Below are 16,830 nucleotides of genomic sequence, written 5' to 3'. Positions count from 1 at the left end.
AGGAAATAAGAGAAATTCCTGCTGGTTTACCATGATCACCAACAACAGACAACTCCGACTGATTTGCTGGTGGTAATAAGGCAGGACTATCTTCCCGAAGGATGGTGACTGGACTTATGCTGGGGCTAGCAGTGGTTATGCATGTGTCAGAGCTACCCCGATTGCCTGTATGCTGAAAAGGTGTTAGGGATGTCAATATAGTGAGTTCGGCTGGGGCGGTGACAAGGGGGAGAGAACCCCCCATTTCAAGAAAGGGCGTAGGAATGTTTGGATCCAGTGCTTCTGTGGGGGTGAGTCAGTCTACCTCATCTAGCACGGCATATCTATTTGGATGGGCGAATTGTGAGGACATAGAATCTTGGGAGTGGGGCAGGTCCTGCCATGATTGTTGCCACGGTTGTTTATCTAATTGTGGTGGCTGAAAAGGTTGCTGCCATTGATAAGCAGACTGGGGTAAAGGTGGCGGAAAATGAAATGGGTGTTGCCAGGGGGCTTTAACTTGGTGCATAGGAAATGGTGTGACATTTGGTAATTGCTGTTGTAAATTAACATAATGTGGGAAAAAAGGAGGTGGATAAGGTGGTTGCAGCCAAGGTTTGGCAGCTTGCTGTGGAAAATACACAGGTCCTCTGTTATCTTGAAAAGTGGGACATGGAGGGTTGGGTCGTGCTGGCTTTGATAAGAAATAAGACAAAGGGAGTGGATTGATTTGGGTCGCAGGACCACTATTGGGTGCATTACATATGTAGTTTGCTGCCCCTACATCCCTAAAATTAACTGTGATTACGTCCCCTGCTATTGTTTTCTTGCTTCTGCCCACCCAATCCCCTCTACGCACGGTAAGGATTTCACCGTTCATGTTATTAGGTAGGGGTTTGTGTAGATGGAGCCATTGAGCACATTTATTTCTAAGCTCAGTAAACGTTTCTTTTACTCCCTCCTTCAATGGAGGAACAGCTGTCAACACAACAACAAAAGGGGAAACCTCTGGTGGTAGATTAATGGACCTAAAACGCGCCTGCTTTAGCTTAGACCCTTCTGGTTTATTTGTAGGGAGGGATGCAGGTTTAGGATTGGGTTTTCCTACAACATCTTTAGCTTGAATAGAAGAGGTGTTATTATTATCAGTAACAGGGTGTTGATTCGCCTGAACCGGAGCCTTCTCCTTCGAAACCAGTACAGTTGTTGGTTGGACAAAGTTGTTCCCTGTTTGCGATACAAGGGATATAACTGGGTTCCCAGGGGCTGTAATAACTTGACCCTTATTTAATACATCTTTAGGAGGCTGGGTGCTCGATAAACATTCAGGGGCTAAATCTGTGGATCCTTGTAGCTGATCAGGCCCTTGTCCCTGCTTTTTGTGTGGCCATTTAGAATGTATTAACGAAGTAAGCCTGTCCACTTTAGAAATTAAAGGCTTAATTTGTGCTGCTAAAGTGGCTTCAAGGTCTAGTTTTAAATCTATTACCATATTTTGTACCCAGCATGGGATACCTAATGTCATTTGTGGAGTGGGGGAAATCAAATTGTGATTCCTAACTGATGCTTTTACTTTATTTTTGCCCTTCGATGTAACCTTAGGGGGGTTAGGAGCCCTTCCCCGGGGAACAATAGGTACGGGAACTGTTTCCGCATCGTTAAACCCGCTCAGACTCAGCCCCGCTTTGTCAGGTGACTGACAGGTTTCTAGGTCTGGTGTGACCTCCAGGTCTTCAAAAGACGGGTCTGAGTCTGATGGGGCAACCGATAGATCGACAGTATTAAGTACAGTCGAAACACTACTAGTAGGCATATTTATGGGTAAGGAGCAATTATTCATAGTCTGCGGAGCAGGTGATTTAACCTTAGCCAAAGGGCCCAAAGATGAGCGCCTAGCGTTTGCAAGGTCCATAGAGACTCTTTTTTCCAATAGAACAATACTTTGGTCAATAGTCTCATGGACTCGTGAAATAAAAAGATCAATAGGTCCAGTCACCTGTGCTACCGCCGTAGCTTTTTTCACGCAACTTCGAGTTCTGTTGCGTATAGTCGACATCTTAGGTGTTATAATTATCAAGGGCAAAGAAACAGGAGTACTGGGCCGGGGCCGTCCTTTGCCGTCCTTGAACGGCCTTAAACGGCCCGCTCTTTGCCCGGTCTTCGCCCCGAGCTGCGTCCCGCGCGCGTCCCGCGTCGCGGTAGATCTGAGACCAGCAAAGAAGGAAGAGGCTGGGGGCGTGGCCGCCGGGGGAAGAGGCAGCAGCTGTGTGCAGCTGAGGCTGCTGGACCTCGCAGTCCCCCGGTAGGCTCCACGCACAATCTAATGATGTCTAACCTCAACCTGGGAGCGCGTTACTCTCCACGGACTGTGGAGCCGCTCGCACCAGGGAGGATGGGGCAACAAAGCGGTGAGCGGCACCCGCGCAGCGGGTGTCGCGAACAGTTGATGAGAATGCCGGGAGGCAGGAAAACACACAGCACAAGTCTGGCTCCTCACAGGTAGCAGGAAGAATGCCCAGAAAGCGCCAATTCAGCCGGAAACCCAGGCGATGATATTTGCAGAGGCTGGGGGCGTGGCCGCCGGGGGAAGAGGCAGCAGCTGTGTGCAGCTGAGGCTGCTGGACCTCGCAGTCCCCCGGTAGGCTCCACGCACAATCTAATGATGTCTAACCTCAACCTGGGAGCGCGTTACTCTCCACGGACTGTGGAGCCGCTCGCACCAGGGAGGATGGGGCAACAAAGCGGTGAGCGGCACCCGCGCAGCGGGTGTCGCGAACAGTTGATGAGAATGCCGGGAGGCAGGAAAACACACAGCACAAGTCTGGCTCCTCACAGGTAGCAGGAAGAATGCCCAGAAAGCGCCAATTCAGCCGGAAACCCAGGCGATGATATTTGCAGAGGCTGGGGGCGTGGCCGCCGGGGGAAGAGGCAGCAGCTGTGTGCAGCTGAGGCTGCTGGACCTCGCAGTCCCCCGGTAGGCTCCACGCACAATCTAATGATGTCTAACCTCAACCTGGGAGCGCGTTACTCTCCACGGACTGTGGAGCCGCTCGCACCAGGGAGGATGGGGCAACAAAGCGGTGAGCGGCACCCACGCAGCGGGTGTCGCGAACAGTTGATGAGAATGCCGGGAGGCAGGAAAACACACAGCACAAGTCTGGCTCCTCACAGGTAGCAGGAAGAATGCCCAGAAAGCGCCTCTGGGTCAAATATTTTCTTGCGATCTCCTCATCCCAAACCCTCATTATTTTGGCCCTTTTTCTAGTATCCTCATCCTCTAGATTAGAGATAATACCCTGAGTAAATTTAGCTCATAATAATGCCTCTCCATCTCTCTTTTTAATTTTTTTTCCTGCAATAGCCCAAAGCTTAACACCTCCCACCTAAAACAAGCTTTAAAAGTATCCCAAACAGTACTGATACTAGCTGAATCCCTGTTGTCATAAAAAAATTCTTTTAGCCAGACAGACATATAATTCTTAAAATTATTATTCAGGCAAAGCTTCCGGTCAAAGGAACATTTTTTAAGTACTCCAATTCCTCCCCAACCAGAAATTGTTAATAAAATCGGAGAGTGGTCAGATGCAATTTTTGGATAAATCTACATTTTTGCCCTGGACAAATATGCCGTACCCAGAAAATAATAGTCTAAGCGCACTTTCTCTTAATGAGGGAAGGAATAAAACGTATGGCCGCGGTCATTTGAAAATAATGTACTCCATACGTCTACCAGGCCGTAGTCCTTTAGTATATTAAACAAACCTTTAAAAACCTGTGGTTTACGGCCTTTATAACTTTTTGGCCCTCCCAAGAAATCATGTCTACTTAAATTGATATTCATATCGCCACAAATAATTAAGGGGGTAGGCCACTTTGCCAGTGTTGTATGTAATTCTTCCAAGATTGTAGGTGCATCTAAATTACACCCATAGATGTTATATATAGTAAAGGTCATTGACCCAACACTAAGTTCAGCAATAACCCAATGGCCGAATTTATCTGCTAATGTTCGGTGAGCGGTAAACATGTTTTTTTTTTGCTAAAATAGCCACCCCCCTAATTGTGACTGATTGTTGCGAAGAGACGAGAGTGGGAAACCCCAAATCTGTTAATAAGTAACGTTTACTCCATGGCAAATGTGTCTCTTGAATACAAAAAATGTCCGGATGACTATAGCGCAGTTCAGATGCAATCCTCTTTCTTTTATTGATATTATTTAAGCCAGAGACATTAAGAGAGCATATTCAGATATCTCTAGCCGCCATCCAACCACATAACGAATTCCAAATGAGATCGCCCAAGGATAAGCAGTGCCTTTATCCCCCCAAAAAGTTTTTTTGTTGCTTTTTTTGCCCTTTTATTAACTCACTTTGTTTTGTTTTGTTAAAACTGTGAATTTTTCTCCCACTTTTACCCCACCACCATGACCTCCCCTACCTCCCGTACCTCCCAAATCCCCAAAACCCCAAGAACTTCGATCCCCCCCACCCCACCCTCTAGCAAGGCTTTAGGACTTATGGTCCTGTAGATGCCGGCTGCCGGTTTCCCTGCATTTACCCACAGGCCGGTCACATGAGTTATCCTCATTCATTAAAGGGAGAACCAAGTCGATAAACAATAAATGATCTTCAACAAAACCTCTTGTCTCCCTACTTAAGGAAGCGAAAGGAACGAGTAAAGAGAAGTTAGTTTACAAAAGAACATTGCATAATTTATGTAATCTACATCATGAATCATAAATCGTAAGTCATATTTCAATCATATTTCAATCGATTAAGTAGTTAGCCAATGTTTAACTAAATACTGTTCAAAAATTCTTTAGCAGGGCCTACTATAGAGAAGTATTGTGTACGCTCCTGATGTATTATCTTCAATTTTGCAGGATTCAATAAGTAAGCTTGCGCCCCTTTAGCTTGAAATGGTGTGATTAATTGGCGGAGTTGCAACCGAGTTTCCATAGTGTATCTGCAAAAATCAGGTCTAACAAAGAATTCGAGACCTAAACCAGTTCTCTGCTTATCTGGGCGAGCAAGTTTAAACACATCCTCGCGGGCCAAAAAGCTGTTAAACGAAATTAGCAATGCTCTAGGTCTATCCATGTTTTGACCGCCCGAAGCTACAGCAGGTTGTCCATTGCGTACTCGACTATTGAAAGGGAAGCGATGCGCCCTTTCAATTTCTCTGTCCCAATCCCATTTACTTAATTCAAGGAAAGCGTTCTTAAATAAATCAACCATAAATTTACGGGGGTCCTGACCCTACTTTCCCTCTGGGACTAGTAGCACCCGTAAGTTATTTCTTCGTTCTCTATTTTCAAAGTCTGCCAATTTCCATTGCGTATCCTCTTTTATCGCCTTCAATGAATCAGTCACCACTTTCTGTTGCCCAACTTCATCCTCTAAGTTTGAAATACGGGTTTCAGCCTCAGTAAATCTGGATGCAAAGTCAGCCTGTGATTTTGCTACTCTACGAACGCAGCTCTGCAGTTTGCGACAGAGAGTTTGAACCCTCTGGCTTTCTTCCCTTGTCTCGTCCCGCAGGGACATTATGGATTCGTAGATCAATGATAGAGATACTCCCCCGTCTGTTCCATCCTGAGAATGATGCTGGATGTCTTGTTCACCCTTGTTATCTATCTTTTTTTCCAAGTTTTTACGCACTGTAGATGGACTATTCTCCACAATATCCACCGAGTCATCCAGACAAATGCTACTACAAGGGCTCCCCACCTCCATACTCATATGCTGAGCATACTGTGACACTAAATATTCACAAGATGAAGGTAGTGATTGTTCAGACAGAGAATAAAAATCTCCAGATTCCGTGTCCTGTTGTATATTTTGAGCATCCTACCCACCTCCTAGTACCCGAGGGTCTTTATCATCAGAAACTCCATCATTACTGCTTTGTTGTTTAGATTGCGAATCCAAGTTTGCGGTTACAGGTGGGAGAGAATAAGAATTCTCGGCTACTAACGCAGTCGGGTTAGAACAAACTGTTTCTTTTGAAGCAATTCCAGCAGTATTACTCTGCAAGCGATTATCATCCACTGCTGAGAGATCTATCCCTGTATCTGTTGCAGTTGTAGTAGTTAGGGTAGTGTGTTCTACAGTCAGTTCTGTTGCCGCATTAGACAAGTTTTTACCCCCTTTAGATTTATCCTTTACTGCTGCAAAAATTGCCGGAATAATCTTATTTTTTTCCACTCCCGCTGTTTTTGCTTTTAAACTTTCCTGCTGGCTTTTAGAGTTTTTAGTGTTAGTTTGCAGGGGAGTAGCCACTTTTCTGCTCACCTCTGAGGGGGCGCCATTCTCCACTTGTTCCTCTGGTATTCGTGCCTTCCCTCTTGCTCCTTTGGGAGGCATGGCAAACACTCCCTGAACCACTTTACCAGAAGAAATGGCCCTGCACTCAAACACAGGTAAATCAATAAAGCGCACAGCCAGCGTTTTTTCCTCGACGGCTGCAGCTGTAACTTGCTCCTACGATACCAATCAACAGTCCGCTGCTCTGCCCGCCTACACCACCTGTAGACGCGATTGCTCTCCGCCGCGACCCAACACAGCGCACCACCGGGGCTGAATCGAAGAGAAAGGCAGAGCTCGCGGCGTCCTCCCGGCGTCCTCCAACTCAGCGTCTACTGCGGCTACTGCGACTCCTCTTTGTTGGTAAATTCTCTCCCGTAATTCACAAGCCTTTCGGTGGCCTTTCCTTTCCTCTCTGCCCGCACTTTCCTTCCACATAAGCAGCCTGTGGATTTAGCAGGGAGCAAGCAGCCTACGCGTCCACTCGTGTGGGCGCCATCTTGCCTATGGGCGATGTTAAAAATTTAGATGTAAAAAATATAGATGAAAAAATATAGAATGCAAAAATATCGACTCCCTATACTTAAACAGGTAAGTATAAAATTGTCGGGAAAAAATATTGATGTAAAGAATGTAGCTGTACAAAATATCGAACTGTATATACAAAAAACTGGAAAAGATCATGAGGAGAGAGCAATCCAAGTGGTGGGAGCATTGCTCTCTCAGCAAATACCTGGAGGTGGGGCCCATTCCCCGCGGGTTGCGTGTTATGCTGGCACCATCATTTGAGCAACCGGACCCAAAAATGCTCGATGAGTGGGCACAATGCAATTTGGATTCATCACGAAGGCTAGTGATAATCTTAGTGAAGTATGCAGAAAGTGACCGTATACTTCTGTTACAACAAATTGATGCCCTTGAAAATGAAATCATTGAGCTGGAAAAAGGTTCTGAGGAGGAGTCCAAAAAGCTAAGAGAGGAGATGACAGCTAGGCTGCTTAAGGAAGAAGACATAATAAAAAAACGAAAAACTTTCAAATTTCAAAGGGACAAAGCTGATTATCACATTTGCTAAAAAATACGACGCCATTAAAGCGGCTAATTGCAGTGGAGGGTCAGGTACATTATCAGCGGGGGCAGCAGGAACATCGGCCACCAATCTGCCTTCCTCAGCCTCGGAGTACAGCTCTGCTCCGGAAAGTGGGTCAGACACAGATAGTGGTAGAACAAACCCGAAGTTGGGGTTTACCAAATTCTCGCTGGGGCAAGAAGTAAATTGTCTCTGGCAAGACCGTCGAGACACACTCCGCCCCAGAATCCCATGGACACAAGCAAACAAGAACAGAACCGCAAGCGATACCAGCGGCGCAAAGCAGCCTGAAGGCGAGCAACCAACAACGAATAAGAAATTTGTAGCAAAAAGCAAAAAGAGATGGAACAAACAAAGTTAATTGACACAGACATAATACAAGTACAACAGTTGGGAGGTCCAGCGGTGATTAATCTCACTCCAACGGTACTCAATAAGTCTGATGTCGAAATCCTATCTCTAGGTCTTTCCTACTGTCCAGCTAACAATTTCAACTATGCGCAAACAAGGATTGAGTTATTTAAATTCATTCGTAAACTCAAGCTCAAAAAACATTTCCTAAACAGCCGTCCCTCATTGAAACCATGGATTATTCCACGAGGCTTACCAACGCAGAGAGCTGTAGCCGGGGATGCTAACCTACTCCAGGATCTAACTGCCTTAAGAAATGAAGGGGCATCTTCAGCATCACAAGATGAACCTGTGATAACCACCGCACCTGGGCTGACGAAATTTAAACCGAGGTCTACGTTTACACCATTGACCGTTCATGACAATCTTGACATTTTCCATGACCTTACTGTTGCAGGGATTAAAAAATTACATGTGTCAACTTTAAAAACAAAATGAAAAAACAGCATCCACAACAACAAGTATAACAATTTGGTCAGGAAGATACAAGCCGACAACTCGATCATTGTCCGTCAAGCCGACAAGGGGGGCAATGTCGTGCTATGGCCACGGACGTTATACTGGGAAGAGGCATATTCACAATTATTGGATACCTCATGTTATAAACGATGCGAACTTACTGACATAGAACAGGCACAAAATGAATTGGGGAGCCTACTATTGAGTTGGAAGAGTGTGGGCCTCTTGAGTCTTGATGAACTCAAATTTCTGAAACAAGACTTTCCAGTTATGCCTGTGTTCTATTTAATCCCTAAAATTCACAAGGATTCCCACAAACCTCCTGGCGGACCGATCATTTCTGCCATAAATGGGTTATTAGAAAATGTCACTAAGTACATTGATTTTTTTCTCCAAGACTTTGTTACTGCTCTGCCGTCATATGTGCAAGATTCCAGTGACTTTTTAAGACAATTAGAATCTGTGAAATGGCAAACTGGGTACTGGTTAATTACACTTGATGTTTCATCACTTTATACCAGTATTAGACACTGTGATGGTTTAAGGGCTATGTAATTTTACTTGGATAACAGATCTGTCCAGTATGCGGAACACAATAGAATGCTGATGTCAATGACCTCCTTCTGTTTGAACGCTCGTTTAGTGTTGCAGCGGCTAAACTCTGGAATTCTCTGCCACTTCCTTTACGAGGTCAAAAGGACCTTCTACCATTTAAAAAAGCGCTGAAGACCCACTTGTTCCCTAGGGTAGTGTAAGTTGTAGTCCTGTTGCAGATAGTGATCTCAAGCACCAGGATGCCCGTGGGGTGACAGTGAAGCGCTATACAAATATACCAATACCAATACCAATTGAACAATAATTATTTTCAGTTTAACAACGAATTTTTCCAACAGATCAGGGGTGTGGCCATGGGGGCCTGTTTTTCTCCCAGTTATGCCTGTCTGCACATGGGCTACTGGGAGAGACAGGTCCTCATGGGGATGCACCACCTGATCGTGGCGGAACGGATTGTTCAATGGTACCGCTACATCGACGATATTTTTTTGATTTGGCGCGGTACCAAGACAGAAGCTTTAGATTTCATTAGGCAACTTAACATCAATGCATTTAATTTAGAATTCACTCACGATATGAGTCAGGAGAGTGTATGTTTCTTGGATGTTCAGGTTCTGATCAAAAATGACAAACTCCAAACTACTCTGTTCCGCAAACCAACTGCTGGGAAAACTATTCTCCACGCAAGGAGTCATCATCCTGCACACCTGATTCACAGCATCCCCTATGGGGAGATGCTGCGCATCAGACGCATTTGCAGTACAGAAGAGCAGTGTAGACAAGCACAGGAGGACAGCAAGGAGCGGTTTGTAGCCCAAGGGTATTCTTTGGATATCATCAATTCTGCAATTAGAAAAGTCAATACTATGACAAGGAAAGATGTTTTGCAAACTCGGCAGGGTAGAAAACAGGAAATTGACAGCAGTGACCAACCAATTAGATTGGTGTTGACTTTTAATCAGCAATTCCAGGCTATACGTAAAATCGTTTTTAAAAACTGGGATTTGGTCAACAATGATCCCACTATTGGTCATCTGATGCCTTTGAAGCCCAGTTTTTCATGTAAAAGGGCATTCTCACTGAGAGAATCATTGGTTAAATCCAGCCTTGAAGTGGTCACTGTGACCCCTTGGTTTAAAGCCATTAAGGGCTTCAAAAAGTGCTCATCCTGTAAAGCCTGCCAACATGGTGTCAATAAAACTCAATATTTGACCCCTTTTTCTGATACCCCCCGGCTGATTACCAAACAGCTCACATGTAAGTCGGAGTATACAGTTTATGTGCTGGAGTGTCCTTGTGCCCTGCAATATGTGGGTAGTTCCAAGTTGCAGGTGCACAAAAAGATTCTCCAGCACATAAGGGCAATTAATACCGAGGATGCCTTTAAGGAATTTCATGGCACACAGAGTCATCTTCTGAGATACTTTGCCATTGATGGAATTCCACCTTTACGTAGGGGTGGCAATAGGGAAGCAATGTTACGGGCCCTGGAGACCAGATATATTCTGGATCTGGATACCAGGTCCCCTATGGGTCTCAATACAAGTGTTGATTTCCATACACACTTATAACGTATCCCCTACTTCCGTTCCCTCGATCCATAAGATGACGGTCAGCCCCGAATCCTGTTGCGTACTCTGACGAATATGTTTTGTCCTGTAAATCTAAGAACTCCTGTGCAAGGATATATTAAGGCTGGGACACATGTCATAACTTGAGTATTTCTAACTGTAAATTCCATACTTGCTCGTTGTGACGGTTATCCCATGGTGGTCAAGAATATATGAAATTATGAAACTATAACTCGAATTAATTTGTTAATAGGGGGTTTTTAACATCACACTTTTTCATATTTACACCCTTTTTCTGTTACACATTTCTTTAGATGTATGGTATATAATTGGGGGGTTTTAGTTTGGGGATGTTTTACCCCAATGTGATTAGTATATAATAACCATTAGAGTGCAGGTGAATGGCATACAGTTACACGGTCAATACACATTACCCACTTGGGTGTTATTAATTTGTTTGTACAGAGACATTGGTGTTGGTAATGCTTGGAGATACGTTATGAAGAGTTATCACAGATTTTGTAATTTTATGCAGTAATGTGTGGTTCTTCCTTTCTGTTTTCCAAAACTAAGTGCATTTCAAGTGGATAAGGGTGTGTAAATTTGATTTTATAAAATGTTGTGAAATCGTTGCCCCCCCCGAGAATAATGCCTTTGTTTCTATGTACAACTGACCATGATCGTGCAATACATTTGAAGGCTGTTTACTATGTCTATCACCTTGTACTAAAACCCTCCAATCATGTTTTAACATTTTCAGCACTTGCACTTTTAAAAAACCTGTGTCCCTCCCATAACGTCATGTGATCAAGGCCTCTGAGAAGGCCGAAACGTTATGCTGGTGGCGATTCTGAAAATTTAAATAAAAAATATCTTTTCACCTCAGCCTGGGTCAACTTTCGTTTTTCAACCGACGACACCTGATAACTACGGGTACGCTGGCTGTCTGGAGACGAGTGTGTATCATATATATATATATATATATATGTATATATATATGTATATATATATATACATACATATAATAGATATTAAATATGATAAATATTAGAATGAATATATAAAAATAAAGTAGATTTAATATAAATTAAAAAAGATATAATAAATAACTGTAATAAAAAAGTTAAACACATACATAATAATTCTTATGTATTTACTTTAAAACAATAAATTATTAATTTTAATTTATTTTATAATTTTAAAACTATATAAACATTTACCAATATATATATATATATATATTCATGAAAAATGACTATCCTGTAATCCCGGCATTTTATTTTATACCGAAAGTGCATAAGGATATTAATTTTCCACCAGGTCGCCCGATTATTTCGGCAATCAATAGCGCCACTGAGAACATTTCGCGATACATCGACTTTTTCTTACAGGACTGGGTAAAAGGTTTAAAGTCATACGTCCAGGATACGTCTGACTTTATCAGGAAATTGAATCAGGTGGTATGGCAGGAAAATTGTTTGTTGATGAAGTTAGATGTTTCGTCATTATATACATCAATCAAGCATGCAGATGGTTTAAGAGCGGTGGGATTCTTTCTAAATCAGAGACCTTTGAATTTTTCAGTGCATAACAAGATGTTGTTGGCTATGATTGAACTGTGTTTGGAACAAAACTTCTTCTTATTTGATAATCAGGTGTACCAACAGATCAGGGGCGTAGCAATGGGGGCCTGCTTCTCTCCGAGTCTAGCGTGCTTGCACATGGGGCTTTGGGAGGAGCAGGTCCTATGGGGCACGCTAAATGAGATAATGAAGAAGCATGTGGTTCTGTACTTACGGTACATAGATGATCTGTTCTTTGTATGGCGTGGTACGGAGCAGGAGGCGGCAGATTTTGTGGAAACCTTAAACAACAATGGTATAAATTTGATGTTTACCTCCAATATCGATACTAAATCCGTCGCCTTCCTTGATACAGAAGTGTTTGTCACAGGGTCAGGTATAGCCACGAAAATGCACAGAAAGCCTACGGCGGGCAACACCGTTTTACACGCGTCAAGTCATCATCCTCAGCACTTAATCACCAGCATCCCCTTTGGGGAGATGCTGCGGATTAGGCGAATTTGTAGTCTGGATGCGGACTGCATAAAGGCACAAGAGGAAAGTAGAGATCGCTTCCTGTTACGTGGGTACTCGTTAAAAACCATCTTAAGAGCAACAAACCGAGCTAATGCAATTCCCCGACAGGAAGCGCTTGCAGTAAGGGCCAGGAAAGGTCCCTCTACTGAAGTGACTGACAACCCGGTGATTGAACCCAGGGTGATTGTAAAATACTGTAGGCAACATAAGGAGATTCGCAAGATATTCTATAAGAACTGGAATCTAATAACAGGGGATCCTGTTATTGGTAAATATATACATGGCAAACCACAAATAACTTTCAGAAGGTCAGGGTCCATGGCTGATAAGCTGGTCCATAATTTCCTCGAAAAACGAGTCTCCGACACATGGGGGGCATTGGGAGGAGGTTTTAAAAAATGTGCTGTATGCAAGGCCTGTAAACATGGCTGCAGTAAAACGCAGTACAATGTACCTTTCAGAAAAGAGCCTGTAAAAATTAAGAAAAGGATGTCCTGCAAAACAGACTTTGCAGTCTATGTACTGCAATGCCCATGTGCCCTGCGCTATGTAGGGAGTACTCGGTTGCCCGTACATAAACGAGTTCTTCAGCATATTAGGGCAATTGTGGGGAAAGACCAGAGCTATCCAGTGGCTCGCCACTTTGAAGCTAAACATAACAGTGATGCAGCCTTGTTACAATACTATGCCATTGATTGTGTCCCTCCGCTAAAGCGAGGGGGGGATAGGAATGCCAAGTTAAGAGCTTTGGAGACGAGGTATATACTGGAATTGGATAGCAAGACTCCGAATGGCATGAACGCGAGTGAAGATTTATACACTTGCCTGTAGTGCCTTCGGACCTGCTCCAATTCTCGTTGTTTCCACTCATATTCCGTTAGGTTAAACTTATCATGCGAAAAGAACCCTGAAATTCTCTGATAAAAGTACAATGATACATTTGGAAATAGGTTAAGTAAGAATTGGGATACTGGTGTCATGAAGGTCCACAGGGGTGGTGGTAGGAGTGTGTCAGAACAAGTCCTTCCCCCTATTGACTCAATTAAATTGAATAGATTTTAAAAGAAAGACTGTTTTTTCTTTTTGGTGATTTTTTGATTTTTTACAGATTTTGTTGGTAGTCACTGTAAGGTGTGGGTCATATACAGGATATACAACGGAGTGGAAATTTCTCCTGTGAAGATAGGAGTATAGCAAATGACTATGAGAACGAGTAAGAATAATAAGAAGGGGTAGAATACTTGATTGACCAGCCAAAGTGTATTATGGTTGCTGGTCGATATGATATGTCAACAGTGTTCTGATCAACAATTAGATAAACATACATATACAGGTACAAATAAAATGGGAGTATATATCTTTTAAAGTTTTCCATTGGATATTTGGGAAATGTATATATTATGAAATTATGTGAAAATGTAAATATTTATCATAGATGCATATTTTTGTAGTTTTGTATTATAGAGTATATATTTTTGATAGCAACTAGTTGAATGTATGTATATAATTAGATGGGAGTGTGTATATATATTAAGTTGTCTAATGTACAGAACTGTGGGTTTTAACAACTTTGTATGAAATAGTGTGTGATCGGAGCATTGAATCAGAATTGTATTTACCCTATTATGATGGGCACTGCGCCCTTTATCTTTTTTGCACTTGCGTATTTGCACTCGTCAATTTGCATTGCACTGGAGAAGCAAGAGTTAAATTAAAACGTAGGAGTGAGATCATTTGACTCCTCCTGTTCCGCCAGTTGTAAATGTTTAAATATCCTGCTTTTCTTCCGCGACGCTATCATGTGACCAAGCCTCGTGTTGGAGGCGAAACGCGTCATGCGGACTTGCTGGGTTAACTTTATGAAATAAATCCACTGAAATTCAAACAAGAAGGGTTTGTTCTTTTTCGTCCTCGACGAGGAGCTGCTACGAAATTGGTAGTGGTGGAGCGGCGGCTTCACCAGACGGAGGTTGTGATAATATATATATATATATATATATATATATATATATATATATATATATACCAATAACATAAAATCTAATTAAAAAACATTCTATTATAAATTAAAACATTTAACTGTTTAAAAATCTTCAAACTTACATTTCCCACTCCAGTGAGTGGAACAGTAGGGAAAGTGGTGGATAGCGGAGGGGCAAAAATTACTATTCCCACTCCAGTGAGTGCAACAGTAGAGAAAGTATAAATTACCATTTTTATCAGAAGACACGTGGGAACATTCTTTTTAACAATTTGATTGTGCTTCATTTGTGCCTTCCAGATCTCCAGCCACTGTGTAAGAAAAAAGATATTTAAAAAAAAAAAGGTTTGAATCATATGCTCGTACAGGTTCCCACAAATTCATAGATGTACAAATAACCACTGCTCCAAAAATCCTTATTTTGGGTACATTTCAGACATACATAGGTTTCTTTGATACCTTTTTTAAACTACATATTTCACCATATGAATTGGTGTATACTCAGTACACAATGAAAAAACATTTTAACGGTGCAGCTCAGTTGTTGGCTCTGGGTAGCTCAGATTCTTGGAGAACCTACAAACCCTACATATACCCACAACTAAAAAGGTTTACCGAACGTAATGGTACATTGGTTTTGTAAATCAGCCACCGTGACAAAATGTTACATGGTCACAAATGGCTGTTTTTTTCCTATTCATATTCAATATTTCTTTAATTCAACACGTAATTTCTTTGGAAAAATCATAAGAGAGCTAAACATATGACCCCTTCCTGAATTCAGAATTGTGTCTATGTTTTAGGAATATATAGCTCACATGGATCACCCATGGGTTTCGCACAGGTTTGCACCACAAAAAAATTGATAAATGGAATACCTCTTTGAAAAATGGGACAACTTTAGTTTTTGGATTCAGCTCTGCAAATTAATGAAAGCTGTCCAGATTGTATTGTATTGTAATTGCATTTATATAGCGCTTACTACCCCTGACGAGGCGTCGAAGCGCTTTTTCGGCGGGTAGCACGCTACTCCGGGACCCACAGAGGATTAGTGTTGAATTAGTATAGTGAAACATGCAAGTACATTTTAAGTGGTGGATAAGTTAATCAGTTATTTGGATTTGGAATGATAGCAGAAGGATAGAGTAGGACAAAGGTTCGTATTTATCTATCGCTCGCTTGTTGACGCATGCTATTCAGGGAGCCTATAGAGGATTAGTGGTGAATTAATATGGTGAAATATGAGGTAATTTCAGTGGTGGATATTAGTCTGTTACTTGGAGTGAGAAGGATAGCGGATGGATAAAAGGGGAAGAAAGATTTGCATTCATATAGCACTTGTTACCCCTGATGGGCGTTGAAGCGCTTTTCTGGCGAGTAGCACGCCACTCCGGAACCCATAAAGGATTAGTGTTGAAAATTAGTATAGTATAAATATGAAGTAATTTGAGTAGTAGATATGTTATTCAGTTATTTAGGCAGTATATTAGTATAGTTGAATATGGAATTTGAGAAGTGAAACATGTTAGTCTGTTAATTTTTATTGAAAAAAGGATAGTGGAGGGATAAAAGAGTAAAAGATTTTTTTTTATATATATATTAGTAGTAGGAAGAGGCTTTTGGATGAGTAAAAAGGAGTTTTGGAGGGAAGGAGTCAGAGGGGAGAGTTTAGAAATGTTTGTTTTAGGGGATCGGTGTAGTAAAAAGGTGTCAGATGATGCATGGAGGGGTAGAGCAGGAGAGAGTCTAGAAAAGGTTATTTTGGCGATCATAGTAGTGGTATGGGGTTTGGGATAAATGAGAGAGTGGATGTAGAGGATATATTGATAGATCTATAGGATGCGAGATAGGGTAGTGCATTAGAAGGAATTAGAGGGGCAAACTACAGAGGTTGGACTGCAAATCCCACAATTCAACACACTAAATGAAGGCAATCATGGGCAGGGAAAACCACACATTTAAAACACAACACAGGTGATAAAATATGCAATTACAGGCAGGCTAAAACTACAAATTTTAAACTGTAACAACCACAGGCATAGACAGTAAGCACAGAAAGTGAAAATCGTTTTTTAAACAGCTTTTTGTCTTGGGAAGAGACAGCACTAGTCTGTCTACTTACCACTTCCTGGACTCTGCTCACTGCAATCTGGGCCACATGTAGGCTGCAACTCACAAGATGGAGGAGAATGATTTGGGGGTGCACCCAGCAAGGCCTTAGGGGCCTGGGCTGGTGTGAGGGGAGGGCTCAGACTTGCCTGGTAGCTGAATAGCCAATGGTCTGCTGGCCTGGGGGCGGGGTTTGGGGAGCTGCTTGCTCCTGTTCAGAATCTCCTAGGAGACAGACAGGCTCAATCCACAAATTTGGACTTCAGCAGGT

General features: G+C 42.5%; 1 protein-coding gene across 5 annotated transcripts in view; it reads right to left on the bottom strand.

The window, feature by feature from the left end:
* The window catches only part of LOC144767544 (uncharacterized), a 360,042-nt gene that overhangs the window by 225,364 nt on the left and 117,848 nt on the right, over window positions 1–16,830 (bottom strand). For 4 of the 5 annotated variants that reach the window (XR_013598250.1, XR_013598252.1, XR_013598251.1 and 1 more), the window contains one exon: window positions 14,681–14,761. The exons of the other annotated variant lie outside the window; for it this stretch is intronic. The gene's annotated coding sequence lies outside the window, so the exon portion shown is untranslated. The remainder of the gene's footprint in view (window positions 1–14,680; window positions 14,762–16,830) is intronic. 5 annotated transcript variants of the gene reach the window in all.

The sequence above is a fragment of the Lissotriton helveticus genome, chromosome 7 (genome assembly GCF_964261635.1).
Source record: "Lissotriton helveticus chromosome 7, aLisHel1.1, whole genome shotgun sequence".
Lineage (NCBI taxonomy): Eukaryota > Metazoa > Chordata > Amphibia > Caudata > Salamandridae > Lissotriton > Lissotriton helveticus.
This window is presented reverse-complemented; position numbering and strand designations above follow the sequence as displayed.